Raw genomic sequence first — 20870 nt, 5'->3', positions numbered from 1 at the left:
GCTCCAGTACGAAAAAAAAAAAAAATCTTAAGAACGTACTTACTGCAATGCTTGACGAGGACCTGGGGTACTCATCGCTAAGGAGACCATCCACTCAGTGTATGTCCAACGGAGGTACATGCTCCGTTCGGCGTTCCTGTATACCTAGTGCGCATGCGTACCATTTTCCATAGAGTGTGATGCTATCTCATGGCGCCTGCGGGGGGCACACCCCGCAGGTGTCATGGGAACCGGACGCCATGCAACCCCGCGTCTCCATGAGTACTCCGCACCTGCGCGCCTGACACACGAAACCACCGGTTCCGAAGTCGGGCTCCCTGTTCCTGCGCTGTGCGTCCTCGGTCAGCGCCATGGCAACGCTGTAAACAGTCCTGATATCGCTCTCCTGATAGTGTATCGCCGCAACGTTTGTTTCGGTCTAATCAGTGCGGCATTTATATTTATTTTTAGCATGTTCTTGTATGCTTTATGTAAACCCTCAGCTGGTTCTATCATTGTTAGTGGCCGTTCCAAGTTATCACCCACATTGACAGGGGCTACCCCGCCTGTCGCCCACAGTATCCATGGGGGCCAATTGGGAAATCATGTTATTGACCGTACATACGGAGCCAACACATCAGTGGACACAAATGTAGTGGTCACCAGTCAGTGCCCATATCATGTCACTACGGCATAACAGTCCATACATACAGGACCAATATACTGTATCAGTGCCCATACAAGCTTATCAATTATACGTCAGTCTAAATATACCACAGTAGGGTTGTGTCAGCTGATTTCACTACCTGGGTCTGCTCTAGCATACAGCAGCTGGCATGGAGGCTCCTTATGGCTGAGCGACGGCAGAAGGTTCCAGTAGGGTGCTGGCGTTTATGGTAGGATCAGAGTGGTTCACACGGGACCCATGCTGTGGTCAGCGACATGTGGCGCTCTAGGATGGAGCTGAGTTTGGGCGCTAATGGTCGTACGATGGTTGTTGGTTCGTTCGTCCTGGTCAGTATTGGGGTTGCACGTGCTTAGAGTACGTGTGTTTGTATGTTGCTGATACTTGGTTATACGCGGGGCGTGTGTCTGCAGTGGCTCCAGCTTCGCACGCTGTGCTAAAGTGATGGTAAAGAGAAATAAATAGATATATAAATGTTTAACGGTCCCCTGTTTTACGTGGGTGGCGCACGTCTGCAGTTAGCGCCAAACATGCAAGGTGTCAGGTAATGTGCATCAGCAGTCCACGTATGGTGGCCCTAGCAGATAGGGTCATGACATCTGTGATTGAGTTCCGATGTTCTTTCATGTGAATGTGTTTATTCGGTAAACATTACTTACGGGCAGGCACGCGTCAGCGGTTACGTGCATGTCCGTAGGTGCTCTATGTCTATCAATTGGCATTGCATCAGGGTTGTGTTCAACCACGTTCACGTGTTTCTAGGCCAATACGAGGGGGAGAGAAAAAAAAAACAAAAAACTTCAAAAGCTACGTTCAGTTGTCCGCATTTTCTTTCGGCCCATGCGCTTTTCGCTGCTGAGCGGCGTTCATGCGTCCGCGGTTGCTTTCCATCAACACTCTGCTCACTTCAGATTGCATTCATACAACTGCTTTATACCATGCTCTTCATGCTTATACTCAGAGCCGTGCCCAGACCATGTTTTAGGCACCACTCACATCCAGTGCTGCATTCACCCACTTGTTCTTATATCATGCGTTATACTCTGCTTCCACTAAAGCTGTATTTCTTTTCATTTCTAGGCCTATAAGAGTGTGTTCCTACCACGTTCACAAGTTGGTCATTCGTTGGTCGTGACAAGGGTCTTCTCTTAGCGAGCTGCAATGCCTCTGGCTCTTGTTTTCCCCCATCATTTCACGGTTCGCGGTTGATTAATGTTTCGGTTGCGCATGTGGTTCGCATCACTACTGTCCATGCATTTTTCCATCAGGTCTGGCTTATGTTTTACTACTTATCATCACCACGAGGTCATCCAGTTCAGTCCCTTGGCTTCGGGCGCCCGGTGTCCGGTTTTAGTATTGTCCATTAGGGGTGCTATACGGTTGTAGGCTGATTAGTGTCTCAATTTCATTGTCGGAGATGATCATGGTCATGCGAATCCTATTGGTGACACATAAGCGGTGGGAAAAGGAAAAAAAAAACAAAAAAAACACACATCTGCTTTTAGTCACCCACGCATGACTTCTCCGTTATAGTTTTACACACAGAACTCCGCCTTTAGTCTCCCACGCATGGCTTCTCCGTTTAGTTGTATACACATGACTCCGCTATTGGAGTCTCTCACGCATGGCTCCGCCACGCATGGCTTTAGCTATTTAGTGTTTCACATATAAGTCCGCCATTAGAGTCTCTCACACATGGCTTTTCCGTTTTAGTGTTTCACACATAACTCCGCCATTAGAGTCCCTCACGCATTACTTCGCCGTTTACTTTTACACACATAACTCCGCCATTAGAGTCTCACGCATTACTTTACCGTTTAGTTATACACACATGACTCCGCCATCAGAGTCTCTCACGCATGGTTTCTCCGTTTTAGTATTACACGTATAACTCCGCCGTTAGTCTCGCACGCATTACTTCATTGTTTTAGTGTTACACATATAACTCTGCATTAGAGTTTCTCACGCATTACTTTGCCGTTTTAGTTTTACACATATGACTCCGCCATTAGTCTCACGCGTGGCTTCTCCGTTTAGTGTCACACATATGACTTCGCCAGTAGAGTCTCACGCACGTCCCCGCCATTAGAGCCTCTCACGCATGGCTTCTCCATTCTAGTTTACACATACGACTCCGCCATTAGAGCCTCTCACGCATGGCTTCTCCATTCTAGTTTACACATACGACTCCGCCATTAGAGCCTCTCACGCATGGCTTCTCCATTCTAGTTTACACATACGACTCTGCCATTAGAGCCTCTCACGCATGGCTTCTCCATTCTAGTTTACACATACGACTCCGCCATTAGACCCTCTCACGCATGGCTTCTCTGTGTTAATTTTACACATTAGAGTCTCTCACGCATGGCTCTGCCCTTAGAGTTTCTCACGCATGGTTCCACCATTAGAGCCTCTCACGCATGGCTTCTCCGTGTTAATTTTACACATATGACTCCGCCCTTAGAGTCTCTCACGCATGGCTCCGCCCTTAGAGTCTCTCACGCATGGCTCCGCCATTAGAGTCTCTCACGCATGGCTCCGCCCTTAGAGTCTCTCACGCATGGCTCCGCCCAAGCCTGCCTTGGCGGACATCATCTTCTCCCAGGCATGCTTATTTCATCTTCTAACTTGGGCTGAGGGGTTGATGTCCAGCCAAAGTCCTGGGTATCGGTCCATCTTCCCGTAGGAGGTACAGTAATAAGGCAGAAGTCATTATCCAAGAATACGGCAAGTAATTACGAGACGGCTTGGTACCGTTTCCAGGTTTCAACAGTCTTGCCCGCAACAGGGTTGTATCAAATCACATACCTACTAACGTTTATCGCTTTTTTGCCACTTAGATCTTAAACATTCTCACGGAACGATCAAGTTGTTTAGCCGGGATACAACACCATTGGCATTTTCCTATCCAGACGTGTCATCTTCATTCTTAGCACACCCTATTAGTGCATTCCTGTGTGGAATACTTAACGCGTCAACCGTGAGTAAGATGTCCAGGATACCATTCTCAGGTGAAATGTTAAATCCATGTTGTTTATGTTAAGTGCAGACCCCTTTGGTTAAGGACTTGCGCTTTGGTCAAAACAGCACTGTATTTACGTTTCAGGGGGTTCCTGCGGCCTGGGAAATTCACGTGCCCCATCACTAGCAGTATCTTCGTGCTAAAACAAACAACCAAATGCCTAGGTTCCTCCGTGTCCCACACTTGATCACACAAAACCTCACGACCAGGCAAAACTGTAAATTTTAGTTCTTCCCTACGAGTAACAAGTGGTGTCCAGTGGCAGTCTTTAACGTACGGTCGGAATTCATCAAATGCGCTCCGCCTAACTCCCCTTGTATTAGCGTACAACTCCGGCCCCCAAGCAGTCATATATCCCTGAGTACGTACGTGTCGTATAGCCTTAGTTTAATATCGATCCGTTAAGAATAACCAGCCACTCATCCAGAACAGGAGCCGCCTCAGCAGCGTCAAGTACAATGTACCTGTTCACATTATTAAGTACCGGGTCGTTGGAAATCACCATGGTACACTCAGTAGTGGTTCTCCACTACTGAGTCTTGTATTTTTGGCCCCTTTAGGCTACCCTTTACAGCAGTTCCGCCACTACTCTACTGCTATGTTTAGGTTACTGTCATTCTGATAGTCGATCCGAGCACAAGTGTAGGCAACGCAGTTGCCGTATTTGTGGGAGGAGAGGCTCCCGCACATCGTATATAAAGCACTGCGTACCCCTCCCCCTGTCAGCTACGTTCGCATCACGTTCACAGCCGCGTCATGCCCCTCCCACCCAACCCTCATATCATCCTTACTTACAGGGTGGCCCCCTTTAGGCTACCCTTTACAACAGTTCCGCCACTACTCTACTGCTATGTTTAGGTTACTGTCATTCTGATAGTCGATCCGAGCACAAATACATTTTATTTACCTAATACCACATTTGCTAATTGCATACCATATACGAATTGACCGTGAGAATTATAATAATTGGTGAGTGTGAAAGTATTGCCACCCCACTTATGTACATCTAACAACTCAATCTTTTTGGTTTTATACCATCATAACCCTAGATATTAGGGATTTTGGCGCCTCTCTGTGGTCCTTTTTAGCGTTTCCACGCAACCCCACTTTCTTCCTTGCTTGTGTAGTGACAGCCACATTATCACCATTCAGCAGAGTGATGACTACTGGCTCTCCACAATGTTAGACCCTCGCTACCAGTCCAAAACAGGGGCCTTTTTTACACCTTCTGAGAGAGATAAAAAACTCAACTACTATCGAGACATCCTTTGTAGTCGGTTGGTCGCTGCCTACGCATTCCATCTCCCATCCTCACAAAGGTCTAACCGGAAGGACTTTCTGAGCTCACACGCCATTGCCATGACTGCTGGAGAGTGGTGGGGGGCAGGAACAGCACCAACTCCATCAGCAGCAACTTAAGTCTTGAGTCTCTGATGAGCACTTTTCTTCACCCAACTACTGGAGAAACCACCCAGAAGCAGGACATGGAGCAGAATCTGAACCAGCAGGTGGTGACATACTTGGACTGCAATCTGTCTACACGGATCCAAGATCCCCTGGACTAATGGGTAGCCAAACTTGAATTGTGGCTGCAGCTGGCCAAGTTTGCCCTGATCAAGCTTTCCTGCCCGGCCAGTAGTGTGGCATCAAAACAGGTGTTTAGTGCGGCGGGGGGTATAGTTACCCATAGAGAACTTACCTTTCAACCCAAAATGTTTGAGAGACTAACCTTTATTAAGATAAATCAGGCCTGGATCAACCAGGATTTCCAGACACCAGTGTCTGATACAACAGAGTATATAATTCTGGCAGTAATGATCTGACTGTAGTGTGCTGCCACACCGGAACATTGTTACAAAATCCGCATTATTTCTGCCCACATCCTGCTGCCACTATTCTGATGGTGTCACCCGCCTGATGCCACACGCCTGCTGCCTCTACTGCCTTTTGCCACAACTTATGTTGTCACTGCTACTGCTTTTGCCCCTCCCCTCCCCACTCTGTTCCGGGCCCACTATTGTGACTCTTCATGCTGTTGCCACCCTCACCAGTCTGTTACAAGGCCACTAGGGTCCCTGTTTGGCCGTGTTGACATCACTGTTTATTCTTCTGTTCTTCTAAACCGTCAAAAAAAAAAAAGTCCTGTCGTTTGAGAGTCCAGAAGGCCTCTATCACATGATCAGTATTTTGCATCAGGATTTGATTATGATTTGGAAGCCAAAAGTAGGAGTGGGTCCAAAACACAGAAGACATGCATATATTCCAATCACGTGTCATCTCTGTTTTGCACCCACTTCTCTTTTTACCTCACCAATGCTGATCAAATGCTGACCAAATATTGACTGTGTGAAGGCTTTTTTTGGGCTGTTCTTCTGATGGATGTGAACACAGTCTTACTGCCAGGGCCGGTGAAAGGATTTTTGCCGCCCTAGGCAAAGATCCATTTTGTCGCCCCCTCATGTCACTCACTGACAGACACACACACACACACTGACAGACAGACACGCACTCGGACACTCACTGAATGACGTACACAGAAACTCACTGACAGACACACATACACTCACTGACAGACACACATACACTCATTTAGACACTTACTGACAGACACACACACTCACTCACTCACTGACAGACACTCACTGACAGACATACACCTACCCACTGAAACACACACACACAGAAACTCACTGGCAGACAAACACACACATATACACTCACTGACAAACATACACACACTCACTGACATACACACAGACACTTACTGACCGACAGACATCCACACTCATTGACATACACTCACTGACATACACACACAGACACTCAATGACAGACACACATACATTTACTGACAGACAGACATACACTCACTCACTCACTGACAGACACTCACAGGCAGACACTCACTCAGTCAAACACTTAAACACTCACCTCCCTGGGGTCCAGTGTGGTGCAGCTCCTCAGGCCTCCAGCGCGCCGTTTAGTATGCCGGTGCCAGAATGACGTCATATTCTGGCATCACAGAAGGCGCGCGAGGGAGGAGTGGGGAGCTGCTAGAACAGCCTCCCTTGCCGCCCGCCTCCTCTCCTCCGGTAATTTACTGGCAGAGCAGGCACCTGCCATCAGGGTGAGCAGATGCCTGCTCTGTCATATTTAAGCACCTCCTGGCCCCCCTGTAACGGCGCTGGGGGCGGCTCAAGAGTCGCTCGCCCAGGGCTGCAGCCCCAGACAGGGGGAGCCCACCAGGGCACCCCCAGCAGGCCGGCGTCCTAGGCGAACGCCCTGTTATGCGGCCACTCCTTGAATATTGGGTCACTGCACGGTTAAGGCTACTTTCACACTAGCGTTCGGGTGTCCGCTCGTGAGCTACGTTTGAAGGGGCTCACGAGCGGCCCCGAACGCATCCGTCTGGCCCTAATGCATTCTCAGTGGAGGCGGATCCACTGAAAATGCATCCGCCTGCCAGCGCTCAGCCTCCGCTCCGCTCAGTGAGCGGACACCTGAACGCTGCTTGCAGCGTTCGGGTGTCCGCCTGGCCGTGCGGAGGCAAGCGGATCCGTCCAGACTTATAATGGAAGTCAATGGGGACGGATCCGTTTGAAGATGACACTATATGGCTCAATCTTCAAGCGGATCCGTTCCCCATTGACTTTCAATGTAAAGTCTGAACGGATCCGCTCAGGCTACTTTCACACTTAGAAAATTTTCTAAGTTATAATGCAGACGGATCCGTTCTGAACGGATGCAAACGTCTGCATTATCGGAGCGGATCCGTCTGATGAAACATCAGACGGATCCGCTCCGAACGCTAGTGTGAAAGTAGCCTAAGTCCATGCCAATAAATTACACCTGACAGTCACATTTACCTGTAAGGTGGAGTTCCCACTTCTGTTATTTGGTCAGTTATTTCCATCACTTATTTTGAGGCAAATTCAGGAGCCAAGCCTACTCTCTGATTAGGTATCAAGAATAAATCTGCACCTGTTCTGTGGGTTTGACTCGCACCTGCTCTGGGCTGACAATGACTGACCAAATAAATGTAAACTAAGCCTAATAGTGATGCACAGTCATTCTACATCTAACAGAAGTGATTCATAACATGCATTAAAAGAACTTTTTTTTCTCTGCTACTTTATTGGCGCTGCCTCCATGGCCTTATCTTGTTACACTAAAGAGTCATTGGGAGACCTGCATGGGCACGCAGCGTTTATTTATTTATTTTTTTGCTTTACTGAAGGATGCTGTATGCTTTCTTTTTGTTTAGCTAGGAGTTAGCTAGGAATGTTGGTGGCCTGCATGATGTGCATGACCATATATGTGACCTGCCTGTCATTCAGATGCACAGTAACTGTTTCGCTACCAGAAAGTACTAGCTATACATGTTGCTGCACTGCACTGTGATTTATATCCGGATAGATTCTTCCTAAAGTTTAACTGCAGGCTGGGATAGACTTAATTTAACACTGTTCGTGACTAATTAATTCGGACCAAAGCAAATTTTTGGAAAAAATTTGGCGAAGCGACTGAATTGAATTTTTCTAAAACATCGCTCATCTCTAATCTGTATGGGTGGGGTCATGTGTGCTGCTGCAAAAAATGACTTTTCTTCCCAAGCAGTACGTGACCCAGCAGTGATGTGCTGCTTGGTGACACATTACTGCTGAGGCCAGTCATTGGCTGCAGCAGAGCAAGTATTTTTCTTTGTACAGGTTCTGTTGGATGGAGGTGGAATTTAAAAAAAAACTGTTCTACCTCCATATTCAGTACTAGCCGATAGAACTCTTTTATCAAGATAATTATGGTCAAAAACTTACCAAATTTACTTTTTAAGACTACACACATCAGTAATAGAGTAAAAGTCATCACCAAAAACAAAATCCATCGCCAATGATTCCATTCATTGCTGAAAAGTCTAGAGGTGACAAAAAGATGAAACAACAGTTATGACTGACCTTTTTCATGGACTAAAATTGTAGCAGGAGGCAGACCTCCTTCATTGGCCTCATAGAAATAATATCATAGAAAGATGTACAGTCGTGGCCAAAAGTTTTGAGAATTACATAAATATTGGAAATTGGAAAAGTTGCTGCTTAAGTTTTTATAATAGCAATTTGCATATACTCCAGAATGTTATGAAGAGTGATCAGATGAATTGCATAGTCCTTCTTTGCCATGAAAATTAACTTAATCAACAAAAAAAACTTTCCACTGCATTTCATTGCTGTCATTAAAGGACCTGCTGAGATCATTTCAGTAATCGTCTTGTTAACTCAGGTGAGAATGTTGACGAGCACAAGGCTGGAGATCATTATGTCAGGCTGATTGGGTTAAAATGGCAGACTTGACATGTTAAAAGGAGGGTGATGCTTGAAATCATTGTTCTTCCATTGTTAACCATGGTGACCTGCAAAGAAACATGGCTTCACAGGCAAGGATATTGTGGCTACTAAGATTGCACCTCAATCAACAATTTATAGGATCATCAAGAACTTCAAGGAAAGAGGTTCAATACTTGTTAAGAAGGCTTCAGGGCATCCAAGAAAGTCCAGCAAGCGCCAGGATCGTCTCCTAAAGAGGATTCAGCTGCGGGATCGGAGTGCCACCAGTGCAGAGCTTGCTCAGGAATGGCAGCAGGCAGGTGTGAGCGCATCTGCACGCACAGTGAGGCGAAGACTTTTGGAAGATTGCCTGGTGTCAAGAAGGGCAGCAAAGAAGCCACTTCTCTCCAAAAAAAATATCAGGGGCAGATTGATCTTCTGCAGAAAGTATGGTGAATGGACTGCTGAGGACTGGGGCAAAGTCATATTCTCCGATGAAGCCTCTTTCCGATTGTTTGGGGCATCTGGAAAAAGGCTTGTCCGGAGAAGAAAAGGTGAGCGCTACCATCAGTCCTGTGTCATGCCAACAGTAAAGCATCCTGAGACCATTCATGTGTGGGGTTGCTTCTCATCCAAGGGAGTGGGCTCAATCACAATTTTGCCCAAAAACACAGCCATGAATAAAGAATGGTACCAAAACACCCTCCAACAGCAACTTCTTCCAACAATCCAACAACAGTTTGGTGAAGAACAATGCATTTTCCAGCACGATGGAGCATCGTGCCATAAGGCAAAAGTGATAACTAAGTGGCTCGGGGACCCAAACGTTGACATTTTGGGTCCATGGCCTGGAAACTCCCCAGATCTTAATCCCATTGAGAACTTGTGGTCAATCCTCAAGAGGCGGGTGGACAAACAAAAACCCACTAATTCTGACAAACTTCAAGAAGTGATTATGAAAGAATGGGTTGCTATCAGTTAGGAATTGGCCCAGAAGTTGATTGAGAGCATGCCCAGTCGAATTGCAGAGGTCCTGAAAAAGAAGGGCCAATACTGCAAATACTGACTCTTTGCATAAATGTCATGTAATTGTCGATTAAAGCCTTTGAAACGTATGAAGTGCGTGTAATTATATTTCACTACATCACAGAAACAACTGAAACAAAGATCTAAAAGCAGTTTAGCAGCAAACTTTGTGAAAACTAATATTTGTGTCATTCTCAAAACTTTTGGCCACGACTGTATATATTCAATGCTCAACAGTTGGAGTAACTAAAAGTGAAGGATGGAATTTTATTTAAATTAGTTGCCGTTGTCCATTTTCTGTGGGTTTTCTGTTCCTATGGACCTGAAGTGCACAATCTGTAGCCGAGATGCAATTTTGTTCAGCCCTCAAATCACATACCTGCTTGACAAAAGATACTTGGAAGATAAATGTGAACGTCCTCTAAAGGATGCTCACATGTATATTCCATGTCAGACAGATGTGGTTAGGAACAGAATACTGTGCTCGGACAGGGACAGTACTAAAAATGCACCGTGTGGCTAACACTCTAATTAGGCTGGCTGTTGGCAGACACTGTTCTAAAGAACATTATACACAGTCGAGTCACAATATTATCACCACCAGCTAATATCCAGAGTAACCATCGTGTGCAGGACGGACAACAGCTAGACGGGCTAGGAGTGAATTAGAAGGTCCTGGTGTAGGTTGTCACAGGTATCTTGAGCCATAATGACTGCAGTACATCTCACAGCTGCTGGAGGGTGCGTGGGGGGATCCATAGAGTGAACACAATAATCAAGGTGGTACCGCAGATGCTCAATTGGGTTCAAGTCTAACCATGGGGAATTAGGGGGACAGGCTAGTACTTGGAATTCTTGGTCAAGCTCTTCCAACCAATGTTGGACATTTCTAGCCGTGTGACATGTTGCATTGTCTTGCTGGAAGATCCCATCTGCCCCAGGGAAGACAATCAGCATGTATGGGTGCACATGATCTGCAAAGATGGATTCATACCTAAATCCATTGAAAGCGCCTTCCACATGGATGAGTGAGCCCAGAGAATACCACAAAAACACTCCCCAGACCATAATGCTGCCATCACCAGCTTGTGTTCTTCCAGCAATGGTTGCATGGTGTTTGTTCTCTGGTGTTTCTTGCCTTACACGCCAATGTCCATCCATTTGGTGAAGCAGGAAACATGACTCTTTAGAGAAGGCAACTCTCAGTGGAGGTGAAATCCTGAAACAGCAGTGAAAAGTCTTTTCTGCCAAAGCAGGGGTGTAGTGACCATCCGTCTGCTTTGGAGCCCCATATGCAGTAGGGTTTTTCTGAACTGTTGTTTTAGACACATTCCTGGTAGCCACCTGGTTCATTTTGGTGGTGATCTGCTCCACTGTAGACTGATGGTCTGCTCTTGCTCACCTTCATAGACGATGCTCACCTTACATTAATGGCATGTGCTGCTATGCAGTTTCCGAATCACTTATTCACAATGTCCATTTGTCCACTGCCGCCCTTGGCCCGAGAGCCAATAATCATCCCTTTTTGCAGCTCTGATAAATTGCCCTTTTTAACCAAGACAGCAACATATGTGTGCAGACAGCCTATCAAACACATATCGCACATCTAATATTCCCACCAATCCAGCTCACGACGCATGACTTCCTTCATGAGCTACACGTTCCTAATGTGGAAAGTAGGAAATGATCATAATAATGAGACTCGTCTGTGTATGTCTAGCATTGTTTGACTGGCACTGTTAGGGAGCAATGGGTGGTTAGCGACACTATAGTGGGTACTATGTGTGGCATTGTATGGGTTCTATTTTAAGCAACTTAAAGAGGATCTGTCAACTCTAGTGACATGTCTGTTTTGGTAACTACTTGTATCCCCCTTGTAATAACGATTCTGGTCACTCTTTGTTATGCCATTCCCTTATTATTCCTACTAAAAGTTTATAAAAATTAATTACCAGCAGTTTGCAATAAAGTTCCAGCTGGATGTTACCAGTTGGGGGTGTGTGCCTGCACAGTCAACCTTTATTGCAGGCAATTCATTAATATCTAGTAGGGATAATAGAGGAATGGCACAAGATTAATACGAAAAAATGCTTCAGAATTGTTATTGCATAGGGAATGTCAGGGGAGGTGACAGGTTCTCTTTAATACAACAATCTAGTCAAAACTATTACTGTATAATGCCTAGTGCAGTGGGATTCTATCTTGGGTTCTCTTTGGATCCAATGCCCTATCACGCTCTACACTATACTAGACACTGGTTTACTTAAATTTCTGAATCTGAGACATTCATGGTATATCCACAAGATACAGTCAGGTCCATAAATATTGGGACATCAACACAATTCTAAAAATTTTGGCTCTATACACCACCACAATGGATTTGAAATGAAACAAACAAGATGTGCTTTAACTGCAGACTGTCAGCTTTAATTTGAGGGTATTTACATCCACATCAGGTGAACGGGGTAGGAATTACAACAGTTTGCATATGTGCCTCCCACTTGTTAAGGGACCAAAAGTAATGGGACAATTGGCTTCTCAGCTCTTCCATGGACAGGTGTGTGTTATTCCCTCATTATCCCAATTACAATGAGCAGATAAAAGGTCCAGAGTTCATTTCAAGTGTGCTATTTGCATTTGGAATCTGTTGCTGTCAACTCTCAAGATGAAATCCAAAGAGTTGTCATTATCGGTGAAGCAAGCCATCATTAGGCTGAAAAAACAAAACAAACCCATCAGAGATATAGCAAAAACATTAGGCGTGGCCAAAACAACTGTTTGGAATATTCTTAAAAAGAAGGAATGCAACAGTGAGCTCAGCAACACCAAAAGACCCGGGGGACCACGGAAAACAACTGTGGTGGATGACCAAAGAATTCTTTCCCTGGTGAACAAAACACCCTTCACAACAGTTGGCCAGATCAAGAACACTCTCCAGGAGGTAGGTGTATGTGTGTAAAAGTCAACAATCAAGAGAAGACTTCACCAGAGTAAATACAGAGGGTTCACCACAAGATGTAAACCATTGGTGAGCCTCAAAAACAGGAAGGCCAGATTAGAGTTTGCCAAACGACATCTAAAAAAGCCTTCACAGTTCTGGAACAACATCCTATGGACAGATGAGACCAAGATCAACTTGTACCAGAGTGATGGGAAGAGAAGAGTATGGAGAAGGAAATTAACTGCTCATGATCCTAAGCATACCACCTCATCAGTGAAGCATGGTGGTGGTAGTGTCATGGCATGGGCATGTATGGCTGCCAATGGAACTGGTTATTTTGTATTTATTGATGATGTGACTGCTGACAAAAGCAGCAGGATGAATTCTGAAGTGTTTCGGGCAATATTATCTGCTAATATTCAGCCAAATGCTTCAGAACTCATTAGACGGCACTTCACAGCACAGATGGACAATGACCCAAAGCATACTGCAAAAGCAACCAAAGAGTTTTTTAAGGGAAAGAAGTGGAATGTTATGCAATGGCTAAGTCAATCACCTGACCTGAATCCGATTGAGCATGCATTTCACTTGCTGAAGACAAAACTGAAGGGGAAATGGCCCAAGAACAAGCAGGAACTGAAGACAGTTGCAGTAGAGGCCCAGCAGAGCATTACCAGAGATGAAACCCAGCATCTGGTGATGTCTATGTGTTCCAGATTTCAGGCTGTAATTGACTGCAAAGGATTTGCAACCAAGTATTAAAAAGTGAAAGTTTGATTTATGATTATTATTCTGTCCCATTACTTTTGGTCCCTTAACAAGTGGGAGGCACATATGCAAACTGTTGTAATTCCTACACCGTTCACCTGAGTTGGATGTAAATGCCCTCAAATTAAAGCTGACAGTCTGCAGTTAAAGCATATCTTGTTCGTTTCATTTCAAATCCATTGTGGTGGTGTATAGAGCCAAAAATGTTACAATTGTGTCGATGTCCCAATATTTATGGACCTGACTGTATACCATAAAGGCATAACTATCTGGTAGGTTGACACTTCAGAGGGGAGGACACAAGGCATAGAGCTGACCACAAATCTGTGTGACTCTTTCAATTGTAGTTTATGGAATTTATGAAATCTTACCCATGTCCTGCAACACTGTAACTGCTGAAAAAGAAGAATAAGTAAATAAAAAAATTGTCAAATTCCAATCTAAGGATACGTAATAGTATAATCATAGCAATATCATATATCATATTACATATTTCTTGGCTCAGATCATTTATGTGTATGGTTCCAGCAGGCACAAATATTCTAAATCTCCTAGTTGTGAGTGAATTCATTATACTTTATGGTTGAACTTTATGAACTTTAACCCTTTCCCGACTGGCCAACTTAAATTTACGTCGGCAGAGGGGCATTTAAAAATGGCGTCCGCTTGTGAGCGAAGCAGGCGTCATAGCCGCGGTGGGGCCTGCTGTTTTAAACAGGAGGCACCTGGCATTAATGTCCACACACAGTGGTAATGTCAGTTGTGGACATAGAAACATAGAAACATAGAATGTGTCGGCAGATAAGAACCATTTGGCCCATCTAGTCTGCCCAATATACTGAATACTATGGATAGCCCCTGGCCCTATCTTATATGAAGGATGGCCTTGTGCCTATCCCATGCATGCTTAAACCCCTTCACTGTATTTGCAGCTACCACTTCTGCAGGAAGGCTATTCCATGCATCCACTACTCTCTCAGTAAAGTAATACTTCCTTATATTACTTTTAAACCTTTGCCCCTCTAATTTAAAACTGTGTCCTCTTGTGGTAGTTTTTCTTCTTTTAAATATGCTCTCTTCCTTTACCGAGTTGATTCCCTTTATGTATTTAAAAGTTTCTATCATATCCCCTCTGTCTCTTCTTTCTTCCAAGCTATACATATTAAGGTCCTTTAACCTTTCCTGGTAAGTTTTATCCTGCAATCCATGTACTAGTTTAGTAGCTCTTCTCTGAACTCTCTCTAGAGTATCTATATCCTTCTGGAGATATGGCCTCCAGTACTGCGCACAATACTCCAAGTGAGGTCTCACCAGTGTTCTGTACAGCGGCATAAGCACTTCACTCTTTCTACTGCTTATACCTCTCCCTATACATCCAAGCATTCTGCTGGCATTTCGTGCTGCTCTATTACATTGTCTTCCCACCTTTAAGTCTTCTGAAATAATTACTCCTAAATCCCTTTCCTCAGATACTGAGGTCAGGACTGTGTCAAATATTCTATATTCTGCCCTTGGGTTTTTACGCCCCAGGTGCATTATCTTGCACTTATCCACATTAAATTTCAGTTTCCAGAGTTCTGACCATTCTTCTAGTTTTCCTAAATCCTTTTCCATTTGGCGTTTCCCTCCAGGAACATCAACCCTGTTACCTATCTTTGTGTCATTAACCCTTCAGATGCCGTGGTAAACCGTGACCATGGCATCTGGATACGCTAAAACCTGAAAGCACGCACTTGGGGTGTGCTCCAGCTCCCCCCGGTGGAGATTGGGGGAGCCAGATGCATTGTGTGGAAGCTTCTGTCCTCCTGAATAAACAGAAGCTGCCACACATTAGTTCCTATGGAGCCCCTGCCTGTGACAGGTCTTCATAGGAACATAGGGGGTCATTTATGAAGCGACGTACGCCACTTTTTGGCATACTTTTCTTGCAGAATCAGTCACAAAGGGGATTTGCAGCCAAATCTGTAATTTTTCCCAGCTCATGCCACTTTTCCGAGGTGGTGGAAAAAGAGGGCGTCGCGTGGGCGGGGAAGGGGAATGCTTGCTGACCCGTTTCATTTATAATTTTGTACGCCAGTTTTTTTGGTGTAGAAAATGATTTAAATCTACGCCAGTGAGGGAGCTGGCGTAGATTTAAGCAAGTCGCATAGCCAGCACCTAAGTTATCTAAAGGTCGGCGCCTCTACATAACTTTGGCGCATCAAGCGACAGCGCAGTGTTATTAAGACCGGCGTCTAAAATGCTGGAATTAATAAATTACCCCAAAAGTGTATTTCTCATGCACGCCAATGCTAATGCTAGGGAGGCTCGTCCCTGTTGCGGTCTGCTATTAGCTGCCGCCACCTATCGCTGGATGTTTTGATCCAAGCGACAGTGAGGTGCAGCGGCGGCTGTGCAGGGATCTGGAGCGATGCGGGTGTCGGGGAGCAGGTAAGTATAATGTATACAAGGGGCCCGGGCATGGGGGGTCAATATAGGGGTTGGATAACCCCTTTAAGGTGAAATTTGCTTTATGTCATACCCATGAAAATATAGAAAATGCACTGTACCTTGAAATAAAGTCAGATGAACACTGGGTAGTAGTCTCCGAGGTAACTGCAACGTGAGTAGTTGTAGCAGTGGTTGCAGCAGAGGTGGTGAAGGAACAATTGTATTGCTTCTCATCTTAAGTTACATTAAACAGCCACATACATAAAAAGAAAAAATCATAACAGAAAAGTTAAAGGGTTTCTATCACTTCATATGACATAATTAGCTGGCAGACACTAGCGATCTGCTAGTGTCTGCTCTGGCCAACCATCCTACTATAATCACTTGTGGGGCAGCGGTTTTGCTAAAAAACTAACTTTTATAAATATGCTAATGAGCCTCTAGGTGCTATGTGGGCGTCATTAGCACCTAGAGGCTCCGTCTACCTTCATACACAGCGGCCGCCCAGCACGTCCCTCCAGCCCGCCCATGTCCTCCTCCGTGTGACGCAGCGGCCGAATTCTCGCGCATGCGCCGTGCGCGGCTGTATTCGGCGCATTAGAGATGTCTGAGCTCGGAGCGGTCAGACATTCAATGCGCATGCGCGGCTGTTCCGCGCATGCGCATTGAATGTCTGACCGCTCCGAGCTCAGACATCTCTAATGCGCCGAATACAGCCGCGCACGGCGCATGCGCGAGAATTCGGCCGCTGCGTCACACGGAGGAGGACATGGGCGGGCTGGAGGGACGTGCTGGGCGGCCGCTGTGTATGAAGGTAGACGGAGCCTCTAGGTGCTAATGACGCCCACATAGCACCTAGAGGCTCATTAGCATATTTATAAAAGTTAGTTTTTTAGCAAAACCGCTGCCCCACAAGTGATTATAGTAGGATGGTTGGCCAGAGCAGACACTAGCAGATCGCTAGTGTCTGCCAGCTAATTATGTCATATGAAGTGATAGAAACCCTTTAAAACTCTAATGATTAAACAGAAATTTTATGTATGTGCTATTCACATGTTTCATTTACTGAGCTCAGGGAGCACATCATACAGTAAGTCTGGGAGATCGAGGTGATTTTGGCCTTAAAGGGATTGTACAAGAATAGGGGGGGATTGGCAAACCCTGTAAAAGAAAGCTTCCCGGCGCTGGCTCCCTGTTCCTACTCTTTCTGGTCTGCGATGCTCCGCTGGGCTTCATCGGTGAAAACATCCGGTTTGACGACGCCTCCAGCCAATCACTATCCACGGCAGTGACCGGATCCCCATCATGCTACCATTAGTCATGACATAAGGGGAGCTGTGATCGACTGCAAGTGGCTTCAAACCAGATATTTTCAGCTAGGGAGCCAGTAGAGCATCACAGGCCGGGAGGAGAAGGAGCAGGGATCCAGTGCGGGGAAGCACGTAAGTAAGCTTCCCTTTTCAAAACCAGCCAAGTAGGGGAGCTTTGCCACCACCCCCTTCCCATTCTTGCACAACCCCTTTAAGGACTAGCATACTTTCCATTAGTTAACATGTTAATGAATTTGCGGGAAGCTCTGAAAACTTGACCAAGGGCTAAGCATAAGGGTATAAAATATGACTTCGAAAATTGATTTAGCACAATCTGGGTTATAGATATGAGTCTGATCTGATCTGTGAAAACCCTTGTTCCTTCCCACTCCTAAGAAAACATAAGAGAGCTGTGATTTATCTTGTTATCCTGCCCGTGTACCGACCTCTCCCTGTTTACTAGATTCTGACCCTCAACTGCCTGATCTTACCTGTCCTCCATATTTTCCCTTCACTGCCCGCCCTAACCTCGGACCATCTAATATATAAATCTGAGGGTATGTATGCATGTTCGCTAAAAGAATCTGCACCATCGCATTTACAATCACGGAGGGGCGCCGTGGAGATCACTGTCAAGGGGGTGGGGTGCTGTGGAACTCACTGTTAAAGGGGCAGGCTGCTGTGGAGGTCCTATTTAAAAGAGACGGGGCACTGTGGGGGGTCAGTGTTAATGGGTGGGGGGCTGTGGAGGTCATTATTAAGGGGGCAGGGTACTGTAGATGTCACTTTTATGGGGAATACTGTCAATATCTTTTAACGACACACACAAACATTAAATTAAATAGATGATATATACCCGTGCGAAGCCGAGTCCTTCTGCTAGTTTACCATATAGCACTTACTTCACCTGCTGTGACCTCAGCCTCTTCATGAATATGATTCTACCTGACCCCTCCGTGCTCTGCACCGGTATCTCTGACCCATGTGGGTCAGTTGTCAATTATACAGAGACTACCTCAGGACCAGGTGGCCTGGTGGTTCCCCTGCAGCAAAGTCTAGATCACTGTATAGGCGTTAAAGGGTAAAAGCCAGGGGACAGCCTGAATAACGCCCGTAGGACTATCCCAAAGTCTAATCTGTTGGTTGACACAGTGGTTCCACACTGACTACCATAACAGAGCAATGTTAGTTTTTGTATTGAAGCTTAAAAATAAAATAAAAGTGCTTTAAAAGCTACTGCTTTGACTGTTTAATGGTTGCTTTGTTGGGTGGCTTCAGCTCTGGCAGAATCAGCGCTTCTTTGGATTACATGGTTGACATTTCAAATATCAAATATACCATGAGGACTACCCATCATCACTCTGTTAAACTGATAATATTTTTCCTATGACTCACCTTCAGTTAACACTTGATAGGAACAAGTGTCTTCAGTGAATTTTAAAAGCACCACTCTGACAGGGACACTTCTTTTCTGCCATTGGTTAGCAGCTTCACATTTATACTCTTCATTCTGTACAAGTGATCCACATTGTATCTCCAGAATTTTGGTATTTGACACGGTCTGATTGTTCTTGTACCAGGAATACTGCAGCTGAAATCCTGTGCTAGATTCACAGGTTATAACCACTGGAAGTCCTAAGCAGGAACCTTCAGGACTGTTAATAAAGGTGATCACTGGCAAAGAAATTGGTTCTAAATTGCAAGAAAATCATGTTAATTTTCAGAGCATACAAAGACCTATTTGCTTTTTATAACTCAATTGAGGTTTGGAGACTAGACACTTTTACTGAATATACGGTTGAGTGTGACTTCCTTTTGTGTAATAATGACCGCTACGTTGCTGTTTTAGCTGCGTTATCTGTATTGTAGGTTGCAGAGTTAGTTTCAAGTTTGCAATAAAGTATGGTATTTATATATACAATAAAGTATAAGTATTTCAGCCCATTTTATTGTGTGACAGATATGATTAAATTAAATATCACATTTGCCCTACAGTATGTATACGCCTGGAATTAAAAATGGTATCCACATATAAACTGTGTTGTAGACCCAAAAGCTTCTATGTGCCAGATGCTAACTGTGTATGTTCTTTTGGCTTATGTCTAGCAGATTTGGGCAGATACAGTTCTGAAATGTGTAGGCAGTTACTCTTTTTAAAGCAATATGGCAGACATATCCAACATATAGAGATGTGTGTAAGTCTACTTTTACACAGTATGGGGTCATTTATCATTTGAGGTTATTGAGGAAGTCTCAGGGTACCTCGTAAGGAAAGGTATTTAAGTAAACTAAAATAAATCACACCACTGCCTTCTCTTCCCCTGTGTTACCGAACCATTTTGGTGGTGTTTCCATCAATTTCTGACCTTTTTCTATGAACCAGACACCCTCCCCTCTTCAGAGCAGGGTTGCCTGGTTTAATGCTCGGGTACTCCCATTGAATTCTACCTACCTTCACCTACAATCTTTTACAGGGTCAGCTCACCTGCAGGACCTCGCATATAATTTTTTGTGGGTCAGCTCACCAGCAGGCCCTCAGCTAAAATCTTTGACAGGGTCACCTCACCTGCAGGCCCCCGTATATAATTTTTTAGAGGGTCAGCTCACCTGCAGACCCTCATCTACAATCTTTTACAGGGTCAGCTCAGCAGCATGCCCTCACCTACAATCTTTTACAAGGTCAGCCCACCTGCAGGCCATCGCATATAATTTTTTTGAGGGTCAGCTCACCTGAAGGCCCTTGCATATAAGATTTTACAGGGTCCGCTTACCTGCAGGCCTGTACCTAAAATCTGACACACTGAAAAAAACATACTAATAGGTTCATTGGGTACTTAGATACTGTCCAAGGGGGACAGTGCGTGATGACACAGAAATGTGAAATATGTTGGCGCTATATAAACGAGTACAATATATAAAATGTGCACGAGCCTTGACTGTGAGTTTCACATGTAGAATGCAGAACAACAACCATTTCTCTTTTAATTTGAACTTTGAAAGCAACGGTGAATGAAATAATCTGAAAAGTCAATAGCCTGGAATCATATACAAAGCTGGTTAGGTCAAATTCAGTTTTATGTTCTTTTATAAGTATACATTGCAAGAAAATGTGCAAAAATGTATTTAACGAGTTTTTAAATAAGATTTCATAGAACATGGTTATATTTTTCAGAATTTTAGCAATATTTTACTGACCTGTTTCAAGAGCAGTGTATTATATATGCTTCCTTTTCTAGATTGTTATCTTACCACAGATCTGTAAAACATTTTCCGGTCAACACTACGATACATTTTGATATATATTGCGCGGCATAGATGTTGTATGAAAGCCACCAACTGCAGCTTGCAAATTGAGTCACTAATATAGTGCATGTTATACATGTCTATACTA

The 20870-nt window shown here is 44.8% G+C and overlaps 1 long non-coding RNA gene across 1 annotated transcript; it reads right to left on the bottom strand.

Moving 5' to 3' along the window:
• Positions 1 to 8499: 8499 nt before the first annotated feature.
• Positions 8500 to 19322, bottom strand: LOC120993309. The gene is made up of 3 exons (XR_005777207.1): positions 18875 to 19322; positions 16289 to 16403; positions 8500 to 8598 (listed from the first exon to the last, which is right to left on the bottom strand). It is a non-coding gene; the product is annotated as an uncharacterized LOC120993309 (long non-coding RNA).
• Positions 19323 to 20870: the final 1548 nt, after the last annotated feature.

The sequence above is a fragment of the Bufo bufo genome, chromosome 3 (genome assembly GCF_905171765.1).
Source record: "Bufo bufo chromosome 3, aBufBuf1.1, whole genome shotgun sequence".
In the NCBI taxonomy this organism is placed as follows: domain Eukaryota; kingdom Metazoa; phylum Chordata; class Amphibia; order Anura; family Bufonidae; genus Bufo; species Bufo bufo.
The sequence above is the reverse complement of the archived record's forward strand: the minus strand, read 5'-3'. Positions and strand labels throughout refer to the sequence as shown.